The following is an 18,554-nucleotide window of genomic DNA, read 5'->3' as shown; positions in this document are numbered from 1 at the left end:
TCTAACGAATTGGTACATGTTGGAATGTGCGTATACGTGAAGTATTTTTCTGTGTAATGCAAGATGTTTGGAATTTATTGCAGCATATATGCCAACGTAAAATAGTCATTTGCCCTGAGAAGTCAAAAGAAGCATTTATTTTCGAAATTTTTCTGTAGGTTAAACTTTTTTGGTGCCAAAAAAGTTTTCTGCCGCGAAGACTTTTTTGAAATTTTTGCAGCCCTGGCACAGTTAGGTTATGTTTTGAATCTTTTGAAATATCATATTCATTTCTTTATATGCTTTTCAAAGCAAACGACTTCTTGTCAAGTTTCCCCCCATAAAAACCACGGGTATGTTGAGTTTGCATGAATTATTTTCTCTCCATATTTTTTTTACGTGGAACTTTAATATTTATATTAGTTTGCATGATATAAATTTGCATTGGAAAGAATCAGGGGTAATGAAAACTATTAAGCGATGTGTATTTTTATGAACTTGAAACACGAAATTTCGAATTTTTACATTTTTATTTTCCAAAAATTAAAAAAAAAGTTCTAAAATTCGACATTTTCATTACGTTTTCAAGATTGAGGTTCATTCCCTATGGTTGAATTGCGAGTTTTAGAATTTGCATAAGCATTGGTTGAACCGGATTCGAGAAATTCTTCGGTTAATGACAAGAATTTGCATTTTGAGAAAAATGCTTTCAAATATTTAACAACACAAATTACTTTTAAATTTTATTTTTTCAAACTTAAAACTGCTCATAAAAATTGAAAACCACTCAAAGTTAGAGATCCTTTGTTCTCAAAGATTGTGAGATCAGGGTACAGAACTAAATTTCCATCTTTATTATGTATATGAAATATCTAGAATTAGAGTGCATTAATTACGTGTATCTCTCAAATGGAATGCTTCACAAATATTAATACAATACCTTAAAAAAACCTCAATGGTGTATGATAATCAAGATATTGCTCAATGGGAATTTTTTGTCAAACGAATTTCTATTTTCAGATATTTGATTTATACAGATAAGCAAACTCTATGATGTGAGAAATAACATTGAACTTTTGGAAAAGTCTACTAAAAACATCGTTTCAGTGATTTCTTGTATTCATGGAATACAAACAAACATTTCATGACAATAAAAAATTTTTGAAGAAAAACTAATTAGTTTGAATAATTTATTCTAAGGAAAAAAAATTTAAGCTAAAGAATAATAGCGGTATATCTACAGGGTGATCAGCGAATACGCCCTTATTTCAAAATTAAATATCTCTACAACAAAGATCAATAGAATTATGCATTAAACGGTACGTTTATTAGCAAAACTGTAAGAATGTTGTACAGAAATTTCGAAAATTTAGTTTTTTTTTAAATTTTTTAAAATTGAAATAAAGATTTTGGGGTTCCGAAAATCCTCATTTGTGTGAAGAGAAACCACTGCATTCGCCTAAAGTTACTGCATGGGCTGCGGCATGCGCCAGAAGCATTATCGGCCCCTTCTTCGTGCGAGAAACGATTACTACTGAACGTTACGTTACAATTTCGGAACAATTTGTCAGCACACATGGCGCATACCGCAGCCCATGCAGTAACTTTAGGCGAATGCAGTGGTTTCTCTTCACACAAATGAGGATTTTCGGAACCCCAAAATCTCCAGTTTTGCTTTTTTTTTTAAATTTTAAAAAATTAAAAAAAAATTATTTTTGAAATTTCTGTACAACATTCTTACAGTTTTGCTAATAAACGTACCGTTTACCGCATAATTCTATTGATCTTTGTTGTAGAGATATTTAATTTTGAAATAAGGGCCTATTCGCTGATCACCCTGTATATAAATTTTTCTCATGATAAACTGGATATAAAAGTAATTTCTCAAACATTTACGATGTCATTTAGAGTCTTCTGATTAGAAATACATCAGTTTTGCTCTTTTAATGATACGCAAACTTCTGAAGCCGTTCAAAAAAAAAAGATCTATTCATCAATCTCTTATAAAGCTATTATTAGAAGCATTCAGTTTTCTTGTTTTCTCGAGAAAGTAATTGAAGCGATACATAGGGGAATGGATAATACATACATAGTGATTTTCTCGTATTAGATCTAATTAGATTTTCCACTGACGAGCCATAAACAAATGAACCGAACCGAGATTTTCGTTCCATAATCTTTTCGCCTAAACGTTGAGAAAGAAAAACTCAATTATTTTCACTAGAAGATGTTAGTCTGACACTTTTTTCCGATTTTTATTTTTAACATTGGAAGAGTTTAGTTCCTAATCCATTACACGAGATTGGTTTAAGAATCAAGGAATATCGGTAGGAGAGATAAGTATGTAAGAGTGCAGTATAGTATCGATATTTTTCTTATAAATTATAAGATATAATGATTTTTGTATGAACAAGTTTAGTTTGGAAAAATTCTACAAGATGTACGACTTTGCTTTTCTCGATCAAGTTTCCTTCGACTCTTTTTTTGTCATAATTTTATGTCTATTTCATCGTTGTTCTGCTGGAGTGCATCGAGAATGTAAACCACTTATTACCGATTATGCTTTTCAACATTTAAGGTGTATCATTCAAAATCTGTATCTTTTTTCGTCGTCACCAAGAGAATTTTAAGTATCGGAAAGCGTTAAGAGAGATATTGTAATACGTGACTGCAAGTATATTTCCTTGATAGCGTAAGCATAATAAGCGAAATTTGGAAACAGTTTCGTAACGGATGATCACGAACTGTGGTGCTTCCGGTAATCAGGCTTTGAACATGTTCAAGAAATTCTGCAGTGATGCTGATTCAAGAACAGAGGAATATTGTATCAGCTAAAATGAATTACATGATTATAAATTATTAAAATTAAGGAAATAGTTTCGTAATTGATGATAAATTTTAGTGATTGATAATAATAATAATAAATTGGTTTTTATTGTGCGTTGAAACAGCCATAGCCAATTACAGAAACACACAAGCACACATACAGGGTGGTCAAAACGTCTGTTGAAACTTTAAAAATTCATATAAACCGGAAAAAAACCGAAGTAAAAAAAGGTTTGCAAGCTTAGCATCGCTAGGTCACGGGAATTTTTTTGACATAAAAAAATAACTCGAAAAACCGCAGATAGGTGGCTCTGGTACGTGCGACTTCGGTGGAAATATGCAAATGAGACGGTTATAAGAGCTTGCGCTCCTAATCCACAATCAGTTCACCGTTGTAAACCGTGTATGTGGACCTGTGTCACTCTGCTGTTGCTGGATTTGTGACTCGCAATGCGTTATCCCCTGTTGTGGTGATGATGTGGAACACATACTGCTTTAATAAACGATTTGGAGGCTTTCTGTTCGTTATTTGCGTACCTTTATTCTACCTGTGTACGTTACCGCCACCTCTCGGCTGTTTTTTTAGTTATTTTGTTTTCCTGTCTAAAATAATTGCCGTGACCTAGCGATGTTAACCCGTCAAACCGTTTTCTACTTCGGTTATTTTTGCGGTTTTTATGAATTTTTAATGTTTCTACGGACTTTTTGCACACCCTGTACAAGAAGAACAAATATAAATGAAATACACACCAATGACATACAAGAGCAGGAGTAAATAAGAAACCCAATTAAATTAAAAACAATAAAGAATAATTTTTGTAACAACATTTTAATTTCATCCGAAAAATATGTAAATAAATGCTGTTGCAGATTGCGAACCACTGATTAGTCAGTTAGAACCAACATTAAGTTTTGACATCTTACAGATACGGGATGGATTAATTGGGTAATTCAACCTTTTTTCCAATAACTTTGGACTTAATAATATAATTAACCAAGTGCGACCGTATACACATGTATATAATCGTATATACCGATTGTAAAGTGCCACGTCCCATATGCACCTATTATTTAGTTTTTGAACCGTTGGTAATTTTGGTAAATGGAATTCTCCTATAGACCAGAATAAGGGACGTCGCTAACAAATAATGGCTCGACATTAGGAAAATTAATCATGCATTATTAATTTTCTGTCTAGGATGTCATGTTAATACATATATATGTGTCTTCACAGTATTAAGTCATTTTACAAAGAGAAAAATGTGTTTGCTTATAACAAATTTAACTTTATGTAAGAAGTAATCGAAATTTTTCTTCAAATATTTTGTAAGAGATTGTTATTTTATTAAAACAGTACTTTAATGAATGCATCTCTTAAAGCAAATCCGTCTTCACAATAATATGCCGTTGAGAGACCATTTTGTCCCCTATAAATATACATCAATTAATAAATATGAAGAATAATCCCCCATAACTGTCCTTACCTCATTTTACTGGTTAGAGGCATACGTCCCTTTGGAAAAATATCCAGATAACGTGTAGAACTTGGATACGTTCCAAGTACAAAATTCGTTGAGATATTTCAGTTCAAAATCCAAAAAAAAAGTTCGGAAAAATACAAATACAAATACAAATACAAATGCAACGCCACAACAGGCAAAATGCCCAACGAGGTGGCTGATAAAAAGATGCCCATAAAAATATGGTTGTCATATGTTTCAAAAATACAGCAACCCAATTAAAAATGCAATTAACACAAATTACAAACAATATATACACATGATAAAATATTATACAATGCCCATAAAGAATACTTATGGTTGTCTTATTCTAAGAATGGATAGCTTCTCGATTTACCCCAACATGTTTATCGTATTTCTTTTTAAACGTGTCAATTGTGTTACAATTTACTACCTCCGGGGGTAAGCTATTCCATTTATTAACAACCCTATTGGAGAAAAATTCCCTGCGACACCATAACCTTGCATTGTCCCTCACCAATCGATACTGGTGTCCCCTTGTAAAAGCAGTCGATTGGCGGTGTACTAAAAGTTCATGGTCCATCCTATCCATCCCATTGAAAATTTTGAACACTTCGATCATATCTCCTCGACACCTGCGTTCATCCAATGTAAACATATTCAAAAAATGAAGTCTTTCTTCATAACTCAAGCCCTGTGTGCCAATAAGGACACGCGTAGCTCTTCTCTGCACCCCTTCAACCAAGTCTATGTCCCTCTGTAGGTATGGTCTCCAAAACCTTACAGCATACTCCAGTCCAGGACGAACTAAGCCTCGAAAAAGCGGAAGAATGACTTTAGGAGAACGCGAAGAGACCTTTTTGAAAATGAGACCAAGCATTCTATTCGATTTTTTGACAACCGCTGAACAATGTTCAGAAAACTTAAGTCGCTCGTCAATGAGAACTCCCAAATCGGTGACTCTAGTTGCATCCGGGATAGTGACACCATTCAACTCGTAAGAGAACCGTGGGTTGTTCGAACCAAAATGAGCGACCATGCACTTATCTACGCTAAACGTCATGCTCCATTCATTTGCCCATGCTGCAATCTTGTTTAAGTTGGTCTGGAGCAACTCCCTATCGCTTTCATTTCCGATTACCCCCATTAGCTTCACATCATCTGCGAATTTGCTAGTAATTCCATCGATACCCTGATCGAGTTTGTCGATAAAAAGTGAAAAAAGTATGGGGCCAAGGACACTTCCCTGAGGAACTCCACTTGTGACGTCTGTCCAACCAGAGAATTCCCCGTTCACCATAACTCGTTGCGACCTATCTCTTAACCACGATTCTATCCAATTCAGCAAGTTGCCCCCTATTCCAATCTCGTGTAAACGCTTCAAGAGTTTGCCATGTTGGACCCGATCGAATGCCTTCTGGAAATCAAGGTAAACAACGTCGACATTTTTGCTCTTACCCAAAGCCTTAGTCACGTAATCATAGAAGCAAAGGAGGTTAGTTACACATGACTTCCCCTTCCTGAACCCATGCTGATTATCCGACAATACATTATTCTCGTCTATCCACTTCACAAACTGCCTTTTGATGATAATTTCCAAGATTTTCGAAAGGGAGCTCGTCAAACTCACTGGACGATAATTAGACACCACTTCTCTACTACCCTTCTTAAATATCGGAACAACGTTAGCCAGTTTCCAATCTCTCGGGACGATACCCTCAGCAACACTACTCCTGTATATCTGTGCGACTGGCCCCAACAATTCATTAGCACCTTCCCTGAGAACCCTGGGATAGATATCATCTGGTCCTGGTGCTTTGCTTGCACATACATTTCTTAGAAGATTTAGGACCTCCACGTCTTCAACTTGAATATCGTTGAGCGTTTTATTACCCCATGCAACACCCGTATATCGAATATCATTATCTCCATTAAAAACCGACGCGAAAAAGTCATTGAAAGCACTACACATGCCTACATTGCTCTCTACTTTTGAGCCTCCTATCGAGAGGGGGCCAACTGTCCCCTTACATCCATTATTGACGTATCGAAAAAATGATTTTGGGTCAGAGCCAATGTTATCTGCCAACCTAGATTCAACTTGCTTTTTACTATCCCTTATCGCTTTCTTCAACAGTCTTCTTTTATCAGTAAACAATGATAGGTCACCTCGTCCACTTTTATACTCTCTGAATGCTCTTTTCTTTTCAAGATAAAGGTTCCGCACGCTATCCGTGAACCATAGAGGGTGTGATGTACAAACACGCTTTTTTCGAACAAAGGGTATGACGTCGTGCAAAACAGAGGACAGCTTCGTACTAAATTCTTCCCATTGACTTACCACCCCTACTGATTCCAACCGGTCTTTGAAAACTTCCGCTAACCTTCTTCGCAAAACATCAAAGTTAGTTCTCCGAAAACAAGGAACCAGTCTTTTGTTATCAACCTTACCCGAGGAAAAGTTACAGTGAAATCTGACGATACGATGATCACTGGAAGAAAACTCTTCCCCCACCGAAACATGTTCAACTAGATCCTCAGAACTAGTAAGAACTAAATCCAAAATAGCAGTACCCCTAGTGGCTTCTGATACATGCTGATACAAAAAATTTTCGAGCACCAACTTAAGAAAGTCTCTTTCGTACTGATTTCCAGATGAAAGGTTCTCCCAATCAATACCCGGGTAATTGAAATCCCCTAGTATGAGAACCCTCTTTCGCTTACACATGTAGGAAATTTCATCATGCATTTTGGCGATATAGTTTTGATCCCTATTCGGTGGATTGTAACAAACCCCAACAATAAGCTTATGACGTCTTTTGTTCTCAAGTTCAACCCATATGGTTTCAATATCACTTCTCTGCACGTTACACTCTCTAGCCTTCAAACATGATTTCACGTATATCAACACTCCACCCCCTTTCCTATCAGATCTATTTCTCAAAAAAGTATCGTATCCGGAGATGTGTAAGAAAGATTCATCCCCATCGTTTGCCCAAGATTCTGTAATGGCTATAAGATCCAAGTCCTCCACAACTATCATAGCTTCTAAAAAATCTTTCTTATTACCCAAGCTCCTGGCATTTATTAACACACATTTTAATTTGCCCGGTGGTTTGTTGTCAATCGAGAAGCCATCCAAGTCAGAGGTGGGTAATTCCCCGTCAGTACTGTTGTGATTATCCTTAACTAATCCGCATTCCCGACTACGTGGTCTGGGAGTAAAAAACCTGACCTAAGACTATCGTAAACCTCCCAGACCCCTCTCTTATTTAGATGGATCCCATCCGAACGAAGCCACCTATCGGTAAATGCGGGAAGCTCCAAGAACGTGACCCCAAGTGAGGAGCAAATGTCCTTCAGGCCTATATTGAATTGGTGGATCCTACTCCTATATCCCCTACTACCCCTTGGCAGCACTGGAATCACTGCCACATCTGAACCCCCCTCCCTAGCGGATAATAGTAAATCCCGGTATTCTGACAGAGACTCACTAATATTCGCTCCTACCTGATTTGTTCCCACCCACAGAATCACCCGCAAGGGCAACTTTCGGCGATGAAAAACGTCTCGAACGTTGCCAATCTTCCCCCCAGGAAGACAACAGCGCTCGAAACCCCGAAAATCCCTACACACTCGGTTCCCAAGTTCCCTAACCATAGAATCGCCGATGATTAAACCCCTATCACTATCCCCCTCTACCTCATCCACGACCACCCATTCGCCCTCTAAAATGTCGTTGTTCGTGGAGATTGCTTCTTCATCAACAGGTGGCTCGACGACCAGAGGGTCCGTTATAACCGGGCCCTCTAGCACCCTAACTTTTTCCCGTAAAGCTTCGACCTCGAGTTCCAGCCTTTTTCTAACCAAGCACCCTTTACAATTGAAACTATCAGCTACTATACCCCTAGACCAGGGAAACCTCCCGTCGCAAGCTCTACACAACACTAGTCGAGGTCGAGGCATACTAACACTATTGCTAAAGCTAGATAATAATAATAATACTTAAAAATAGGAAAATGAGAAACGTTAACTGGAATTTAAAATAATGTAAAATACATTACTATGCAAAATATACGTAAGAGATTATACGAAAAAATTACGTAAAGTAGAATGCTCAGCACTAAATCACGAAGAATAAAATAAATATGTATATGAAGAATACAACACCCCCTAAAAAAAGTATTAAGCTACGAAGTACAATTTATACTTATTAGAATTAGCTAACTATCTCAAAACACTAACACTACAACAATAGGCCCAAATGGAAGGAAAACAACGTTATTGAGAGTACCCGGGAAAAAGTATACACTGTTTGCTAACACTAACGTCCAAAAACCTACGAACTTATATCAAAGAAGCGAGCGAACCTGGCGAAAAAACAACGAAAATGAAATGCGAACGAGAAAAATAAATATAAGTCGATCGAAAATACACAACGAAAATTTAAAAAAAAAATGAGAGCAATATAAAAAAAAAAAAAACCACTTATCTCACAATCCAACGTGCGCTAAAAAAAAAAAGAAAATCACCGCAGAATATGACCCAACAATAAACAACACGCTAAGTAAAACTCACGAGAACGAAGAACATAATGACCTTTTCCTATAGTTTATGCCGTTCTTCCCCTCAATTTAAGTATTTCTGAAATGAAACATTTCAATGAATATCGCACTTAAGAACGTGGAACTTTTCATTGAGCCCACGCGAGACCTGACAACAATATTCCCATTGGTTACTTGAAAACAGGGTGTCAGTATAAAAAGTTATTTTTTTAGTTTCAATAACCATATGACGTCTTTCAATATGAATGACGCGTGTGTCTGTCATACGTTATTTGGATATTTTTTTTCTAATTGGAAGTTCTTCTAAGATCAACGGTTCGCCAGTAATTTGCGGCGAGAGCAGTTCGCTGTGCGCCCTGTGTGTTCGATATACCAACGATTTAAAATTTCAGTTACACAATTGTTATAATATGAATACAATTTTTCTACGGGATTTATAAAATTCATTTCGTCAATTAAAAAAACATAACAATTAATAAAAAAAAACAATATCTCTCTCCTTTATGGTTTATCGTATGCAAATGAGAAGAAGAAAATGAGTTGTCTTGTGTACGTTATGGAATATTGAGGGTTTTTTTTTCGTTCCAAAAATATTATACGAGTATATAAAAATTGAGATCGGAAATAAGGGATGTCTCCGTGCCAAATAGTTCTCAGCATTAGGATAATATTGAATCATTTGAAATTTCAAATGTGAAAAAAAAAATTAAAGACACACAGTAGAAACTTTTAGCTTCATTTCAAATAGTTTCTCAGGATTAGGATTACTAATCACTTCAGCTTTTTTTGTTTTGTGCTGAAATATCATATTACCAGACATATGACTTCCAAAAATAATGGATACTATACAAGGATAAAAAGCGTATTTGACTAGAACAAATTTAAGATCATGTAACTACAGAATGTATGTTACTAGTAATACAAAATTTCAAATATTCGGTAAGATTATCAATTTATCGAATCAATTTTTTAATGAATAGATTGTCTTAGAATAACTCTGTGAATAAATTTGTTTTCAGAATATTCTGTTGAGAGATATACATCGGTCAGTTCTAAAGATATATTAATAGAAAAATTATATTCGATAATATAATTTCACTATTTCATAAAATTTACTATTTCAGTATTACAGTAGTAATATAAATACAATTTTTCTACTAGGTTTTTACAAATAAATACCTTAAAAAAATATCTATTGCGAAAACGTCTTCAAATATCTCTATTTTATCGGTTCGCGCTTATGCAAATGAGAAGGAAAAAATGAGTTCGACAACCTCTTTGATGTCGTTTCTTGTGCATTTCATGAAAATACCCAGAGACTTTTTTTTTTTTCAAAAATGTTCTACGACTGTATAAAAATTGAGATCGGAAATAAGGGAAGTGTCTCCGATTAACGATATTTATTCAAGGAAAACGTATTTTTCAGATTTTCGGGAAAGAATTTATTTACTCAAATCTTTTGAAGAGAAGAAGAAAATACTGTTATCGCGCATTTCCATGGAATTTCTTGGTTGAAAAGAAGTAACAGGCGAAACGGGAGGGGAAAGGGCATAACTAGATATACTTCCGAGTTGCAGTAAATTTAATTTTCATAGAGTGTTTGTAATGCCGGGATGGTGAGGAGCGCGAGAGCCATCTCAAATGAGTTAGCTCTCACTTCATCGATCCGTGGAGCAGGTGCAGCTCGGTTATACTCCCAGAGTTATGCCAAAATATTGCTGCTTCTCAACAAACTACTCGTGTACAGTAACCATGTAGTGTTTGTACTAAGTAGACGCAAGGAATGGCTAGATAACATAAAGTTTGATTTGTTATGTTTTGATAAGGGCTTTAAGGCACTCTGGGGGGTATTCCTCGTTCCTTCTCTCCCTCTATCTTGCTCTTTATCCCGTGTATAAACAAAGTATATTTGCACTTTGCATTCAGTGCATAAATTTACACTAATTTAGTATTTATTGTATGTGTGTGTGTGCGTGAAGACTTTTTTTAATGGCTGTTTTTCCTGAAACATCGACTTTCGTTTCGCGAAGTAAGTGTTTGTTTTGGGTAGAAATGTCTTACAGAAAGTGTAATGATCGTATCTGCAATTTTTATTGTCCGTTTATATATAGGGTGATTCATATAGAACGTGGCCACAATTTGAGGTAGGTATATGACAAAAGATTCATACATATACAGTGGAACCTTCCTTAACGGACACTCCCAGTGAACGGAGATTTTTCTGGTAATCGGTTCCGGGGAGTAGGGCTTCAATGTATTTCACTCCCTGTAAGTGGAATGGTGATGTTGGTTTTACAGGTTATTTGTGTGAAGAAATGCAACATTACAAGACCGATGAATGTTTCTATGTTTTTCACACCTATTTTAATTTGATTTAGTTTTTATTGAAAAATGTGTGCTGGCACTTATCATGCACTGGTAAAACAATTAATTGGTTGAATTAAGAGATGAAAAGTTATAAATTTTACCATATTTATCAGATTTTCCAACTTTATGTGTGAGAATTACGCATAATCATCGATAAAATTCATAAATGTAGTGAGATTTGATCAAACTTTTTTCATGTTATATATATATATTGAGACGGTTAATGGTTATGCATGACCCATTATCGCTTTTACAGCAACACATTCGCGTTGCACTAAAATGTATAGGAAACAATTGCGTTGGAAGCTAAACGTCGTAAAAATGTGAAAGTCGTATAAACGAGTTTCCACTGTGTATCGCACCTCCCCATTAGCGGACAAAATGTTTAGTCCCGCGGGTGTCCGTTATCGAGAAGTTCTACTGTTATCATGTGCTTGACATATGACTGGCCTTGAATTGTATATGTACTGTACGGTCGAGTGCCATTTATTGTGATTGGAGCAGGTGTTGAAAGTTGGTGCCGTTTTCTTGAAGGCGCGCGGTCACTATCCTCAGTGATGCATTGCAGTGTTCCTTTGGTGACTGTCCTGATCACAGCAGGAATGTTATTCTTCAAATTTTGTTACGCCTGAGTGTGAGGTTGCTTGCGTACACGCTGTTTTACACCCATCCTTCGAGAACGCTTCGATATCTGCCTGAGAAGGATGGCTGAAGGTGAAGCAGGATGGCTTCGGCCCCTCAATTTTCAATGCGTACTATGTTTTTTTTTCAGAAAACGCCCCATAAAAAGAAATCATGGTTTCTGAGGTCTGTAATAAATGTACCGTTGTAGGCCTGTTGCTCTCTGTAGTGAGACCTTTTTATTGGGAAGATTACCTCGTATTTGCGCCTCGAAGTTGTGAACTACAGAATAACAAAGGGGAGGGGGAGCCAGATAATTTTATATGGGTGTAAGAGTTTTTCTTTAATTTCAGTGAATAAAAGGTATTTTCTTTCAATATTTTAATTTTTTTCGAAAATACTTGAAAAACAGCCAAATTTTGGATGGCTTGGGAAACGGACAAGAGCTTTTTGTGACCCACCCTTTTCCAACGTACGACTTTGGTATGGATTTTTCCTTTTCCGAATATGTACAGAATTTATCAATTTTTTTTTCTCAAATCACTACATTCTACCAACGAAATACCAATTCCTACATTGAAATATCCTACAATGAATGCACGTGAGCTCAAAAAAGCGTATACGCGGAAGAATGTGAAGAGGTTCTCGATGGAGAAACGAAATTCAATACTATCTACACGTTCCATTATAATACTCGGGTTTTGTCATGTGAGTGTTAATTTCTCACGGACTCGGTTTGATGAAATGCGGCTGTGGAACGATGTGAGGAGGAAGAGGAGGCGAGCGAACACACGCAATGTCACAAATTCCAACGCTCATATAATCGTACATGCTGCTATGTACATACGTATGCATGCATACACATCTATTCTCCCCACAACGATATCAATGCTAATGAAGACCATGATCTCGATGGACATTACGGTATGTTAGCGGCATATGCGGACTCGCACAATGGATTCCAAAGCCTTTCTCTCCTTCACCTCTCCCGTGTTCTGCAGAAGCAAAAGCACACCGTTATAACGGGTTAGGCACCAGTCGATGATTGCTATCATAGGTAGCTGCTAAAGATTCGTTTTGCATATATATTAGGAGATTGTTCGCAATCTCTGACGCACGGGAATTCGAATGGATGGGGAATGAGAACTAGGAGATTGTAAGGGAGAAAACCTGTTAAGACTTATTTCGAAGCGAAATCTTACTCTCTTGTTAATTTGATTTAGGACCTACGCTGAGGGTAACTGAATTAGTCGGAGAAATATCTTTCATGAGAACCACGAAGGATATAAAACGCGTTTTTCTCAGTGCATTTCTCTATAAAATTGTTGTTCCTTACACTCACGTCATGAATGCAGCTCATGGAAACTAGAACGAGGAACATTTCTATACATGGAAAATAAATACAGTGCACGTCATTGATATGGTGTCACGACATCCTGAAGCAGATATTTCAAAAATATGTTTAAAAGATATTTCATTCAATTTCAAAATCAAATGCAAGAAATTTTGTGTTAAATCTGTTAATTTGTTCTTTCAAAATAAAAGAAAGAAATAACGAATTATAATGTACTAATTGAAATAAACTACACCCAAAATTCTAAATTTTGCAGAAATATTTTATTCACCATGAGTTAGTAAAATGAATCTCAGATATCAAAGTTCGAGGTTCATTTTACTAACACATGTCAAATAAACATTTCTGCAAAAGTTCATAATTTTTCGTGTAGTAGTTTCTTTCAATCATACGACCCAGAAACTGCAATCTGAGGCAATTGCGTTGAAAGTGTTTTTTTTTTCTGCAATTAATTCAACTTTTAACCACCAGGTGAAAATGTGGAGCTTTTATCGTAGTCCTTTTACTCCATGATCCACATAACGTATATGTTGAAGAAAATGTGATAAATTCGGGTATTTTATACATGATAACTGGTTATTATGTATAATCATCGAGTAAATTTGATAAATTTCCCTAAATTAATCATTTTTACAAGCGATTAGGCATACTTTTACTACTACCACTACTGAACCTCAAATGCACCTCGTATATATTTCTCTGCGGAACTTCTAATGAATTGGCACGTATCGGAATGTGCGTTTCTGTGTAATACTTGTGTTATGTGTAGTGCTGCCATCTGCCATAAATGTTTCTTAAATATGCGTGAATGTAATGATAAAGAAATTCGGTGCTCAGATGGCAAAATGCAACAAGTTACTTTTTCAAAATTTCACGACAGCAAATTTGTAAACAATATTTTTCAAAAATGTGATACTGTGGCTTTTTGACTTATTGCAATTTGCCTCCGTTGGTTTCTCCTAAACTGAAAGAGATGGGCGGAATTTTGACACCTTCCATAATTTCGACGAACGAGACTCCAGAATGCGACCAACTTGGTCAGCTGAAGTTGGTTTTCTGAGGTTTTCAACTTCAAGGCACGAATGCGAGCCGATCTCCCCGTTAAAAAGTCTCGCCACAGAGAGCAACAGGCCTACAACGTTACAACTATTCAATCATTACACTTCACTCACAATTTGAAGTATATATGTGCAGCACTGAAATATCAAACACAACACTAGCTACACATTCAGATTGTTAGGTGCACTCACTTTGTCCCAGACTCTGCCACGAAGCTGGGCTGGAAGAGATCTCGGCAACGGGATAAGTCCGGTGGTAGTACACCTGGCGTTCATTAAGAACCAACTTAATTTTTAGGTAAAAGTGACTTGTGACATTGTTCCATCTGACGACAGATTTTTACCGTTGCAGGCCTGTAGCTCTTTGTTGCGGGACTTTTTAGAGGGGAGATCGGCTCGCGTTTGCTGCTCGAAGTTGGATACGCATATACCCAACCGTCGTTGGTAAATTTCATATCTACTAAAAAAAACATCACTTTTAGCGAGGCTTACACAATACCCAAGCGTCGCGCCGTTGGTGAGCATGATAAGTCGCATTATATGATACGCTAGAAACGAGGAAAAACATAAGACATGAATTCGATCAAGTTGATGTAAATTCCCATGAAAATATTCATGTAATAATCCGTTTCTAATCAGGTACTCTAATTATTTTGAAACAGCTTTCCTGGTGTTATACTTGAAACACAAAGAGGGGGAAAGTAATTTGACACCTTAAGTCACATTCAATCTACTTTATGCAATTTTTTTTGCCGCAGATATGCTTAAGAACATCTTTGAAGATGGAAATATAAATTATACAACAGCTCCCTTAATTCGGGCTTTCGAGCTCAAGCTCTTCAATGACTCTTTTCGTAAAAGGACGAACTCTTCTTGAAAAGGACGTGTATATGAGTCGGTAAAATCCGCTGTTTCGTTCTTACTGCGAGTGAAACCTATGTGCTGACAGCAGGAATCTTGGTAATACTTAGAAAGTATTCAGCACCAAGGTTTGCGTCCATGACACGGTAAACCTCTGGAGGTGTGTGTGTGATATGTTTTATAACTTTTAATAAACACTTTTCAAATGTTTCTATAAATCATAAACCGATATTTTATGCCACGTCGTATCTTCGTGATAAACATCATTGATTAAAAATAGTTGAGATTCAAATACTTATTAAATATGTTGATTAAAAGTGTACGGAAATGTTTTCAGAGCACGTTCACTGTCTTCTAGAAAAATCTAGAAGATTTAGTATTCATCAAAGAAATTGTTTTCTCCTTGAATATTTCAATCATAGTTTCAAAAGTACTGCAGAATATATTAGAAATATTTTTCCCCAATGCAATAAAATCTTATTTTATTATATGAAATTGTATATTAGATCTGGTTGCGCCTGTATGCGCCTGAAAATGTTTGTATAAAAGAGTGATTCGATATTTACAGGATCTTCAAAGAATACAGTAAATATATAGTCATAGAGTGGGTGTCGATACGCCTCTTTAGTTGATTGCTTATCGAAAAGAAAAATCTCGAAATGATATTTTTTCTATCACATCCACCATAGAGAACCCAAAAATATTAGCTATTTATTTCTTGTTAAGCTCCAAGATTCTAGCTCTAATCTATAATCTTTCTCGAATTTTCGTTTCTTTAGTTCTCAATTTGTTTTTTATCTCTATTTATAGCTTTGAATGTTTCAATCAATTTTTTCTTTCTTCTCCATCATCCGATCTAATTGGAACTGGAGATAAATGTGGGAAACGATAACCGTCTAAATGATACTTAAAAAATGGAGGAAAAAACCAATTTATAGGAAATTGAGAAAAAAAATAATTTATATCGTGGAGGAAATGACCATCATCGATTGAAATGATCAGATGGAATCTCCTCTTTTCTACTTTGCTCAAAAAAAATTAGGAATCAGTTTTACGTTAGCTGTGAATTAAAAAAAATTTTAGTAGCTCGAATTTTAATTGCAGACATAATGTTTTTGTTTTTTTTAAATGGCATCACATTGGATCATTTGAATAACATTGAACAGTACAGTCAAACTCGGCTATAACGAAAATAATTGGTAGTCCAGACTGATTCCGATATATAAATAAAATTTAATGAATCTTGTTTATAACGTTTATTAAAAGCAATCACCTCACATATAATGACAAACACCCTCGTTTCACAATGGCGTTTCCCCAGAATTTCCTTTGATTGGGGCTAATTATATGTTCAAGGAATCTCTCGTCTGTTGCTCCTTCTGTCCCTACATTTAAAAAAACAAGACGTGTTTGACGCTCCAACTTGCTCATTGACGTGACCACAATACGCAATATCTTCGTATTTTTCCCTTCCTGATTATATGTTACTAGCTATAATACCCGGTACTGCACGTGTCAAATCATGTCTAACCGGTGTGAGTCCAGCTGCAACTAATTAAAGACGACTTTGATTCTCAGAAAGAAAAAAAAGCACCGACCGGAATCACTCCCACCATTTATTGGCGAAGGAAAAAAAATTAAAATACCGAATGGCAAATTTTCTTATTAACCGGCGTCACAATGGGTTAGGCTGAACGGGACTGCGCAGCAGACAGCTTCATGGGTTCATAACTCAGAAACAACTCGTAACGAACTGGACCCCCAGATGGAAACATACAACGAAACGATGAACCTCTCCACTAATTATTCAAATAACCCGTCCAATCTCCGCTCATCTAATCAATTGTACTGGGTGTAATTAGCGGAGGGATTCATCGTTTCGTTGTACGTCGCCATCTGATGGAAAATGTCGTTACGAGCTGTTGCACAGTTACGACGCTATCTAAGTTTTTTGGTTAGCATAGCAAACATGAGATTTCTATTTCAAGTTTAAGTCTAACTGGATTCCAAGATATTTCCAAGAAAAAACTCTATTTACATTAGGACAGTTGCAATCATTTCTTGAGCAATCTGTAAGATGTGATTTTGAATACTATATCTGAATTGCTATCCCCAATCAAACTGTAATAAATAAATTTAGTTTTTTTGGAGATTCTCAATTTCATCGATATGAATATTATTATTGAACCAATCATTGATTATTAGAAGATCGTGTTCAACCTGTCTTTTAAGCAAATGTACATCAGTGCAGGAGTAGAGAATCACAGAATCATCCGCGTATGTTATTATTTTACCGAAGAGTTTCAGCGCACAAAAATCATTGATAAAAATGGTGAAAAGAATCGGACCTAAAATAAAGCCCTGAGGAACTCCTTTTGCTATAGTTGTGTATTCACTAAAAGAGTTATTTATCATAACTCTCTGTTTTGTATCGTTTAGATAAGACTTGAACCATTGTAACATTTCACCTCTAACACCAGCGTTAGATAATTTATTAAATAAGATCTCGTGATTGACGTTTTCAAATGCTTTTTAGATATCAAAGAAGAGAGAAACAGTTTGTCTATTTTGGTCAATACTTTTGTAAACAACCCTGCAGAATTCTATCGAAGAATTTACCGTACCTCGATTTCCCAAGAAACCATATAGTTTAAGGGCAAAAAACTTACTGTTGTTTGAAAAAGTTAGTAGTCTATTTTTCACCGCAGTTTCGATTAATTTAGAAAAGATAGGAAGAATATAAATAGGGTGGTAATTATTTAAGATACTTCTATCTCCTGCTTTATAAAACGAGAAATATAATTGATAAAAATTTGTAGACTTGAAGATCGAAAAATGACGAGAATCAGCTTCAGTCCTGTTAGCCTTTCTTGTGAGGGGGACTCTGAAATGGCGTATTTATGGGGGCTTAGCGGAACCATGGCATAGGTTGGCGAGTTCAGAGGAGCATAAAATTTGAAGAATGGTTTTCGTAGAAAATTAAGAGGGAGGTAAAATTTGTATAACCCTCAATAAATCCGATTCTGCCTAGATAGCTAGAGGCTAGGTCAATGAGTGAGGGACAAAAAGTGATCTAGAGAATTTGCAAGCTCGTGAGTGAGCAAAAGAGTTACCTAGAGTGCGTACAAGCATATGGATGACCAAAAGCATGACCTAGAGAGTGGAAGCATGTCAAAATGACCAAAAACAGTGATCTAGAGCATGTGCAAACTTGTGAATTACCAAAATAATGACCTAGAGTTTGTGTAAGCATGTGAATGAGCAAAAGAATGACTTAGACAGTCCGACTTACAGAAAATTTTATTCTCTCCAATACCAATTTTTTAGTCGCCATGCCGGCCTGCGCCTGGGATTTGTCCTGATGTATATTTATACCATATAATACGATTTATCATGTTTACCAACGACGCGACTCTTGGGTATTATCCATAATCGCTTGTAA

This window comes from Pholcus phalangioides, unplaced genomic scaffold (genome assembly GCF_987345545.1).
Source record: "Pholcus phalangioides strain wild (caught in Gottingen) unplaced genomic scaffold, Ppha-v1.0 ptg000006l_1, whole genome shotgun sequence".
Taxonomy (NCBI): Eukaryota; Metazoa; Arthropoda; class Arachnida; order Araneae; family Pholcidae; genus Pholcus; species Pholcus phalangioides.
Note: the sequence above shows the minus strand (reverse complement) of the source record.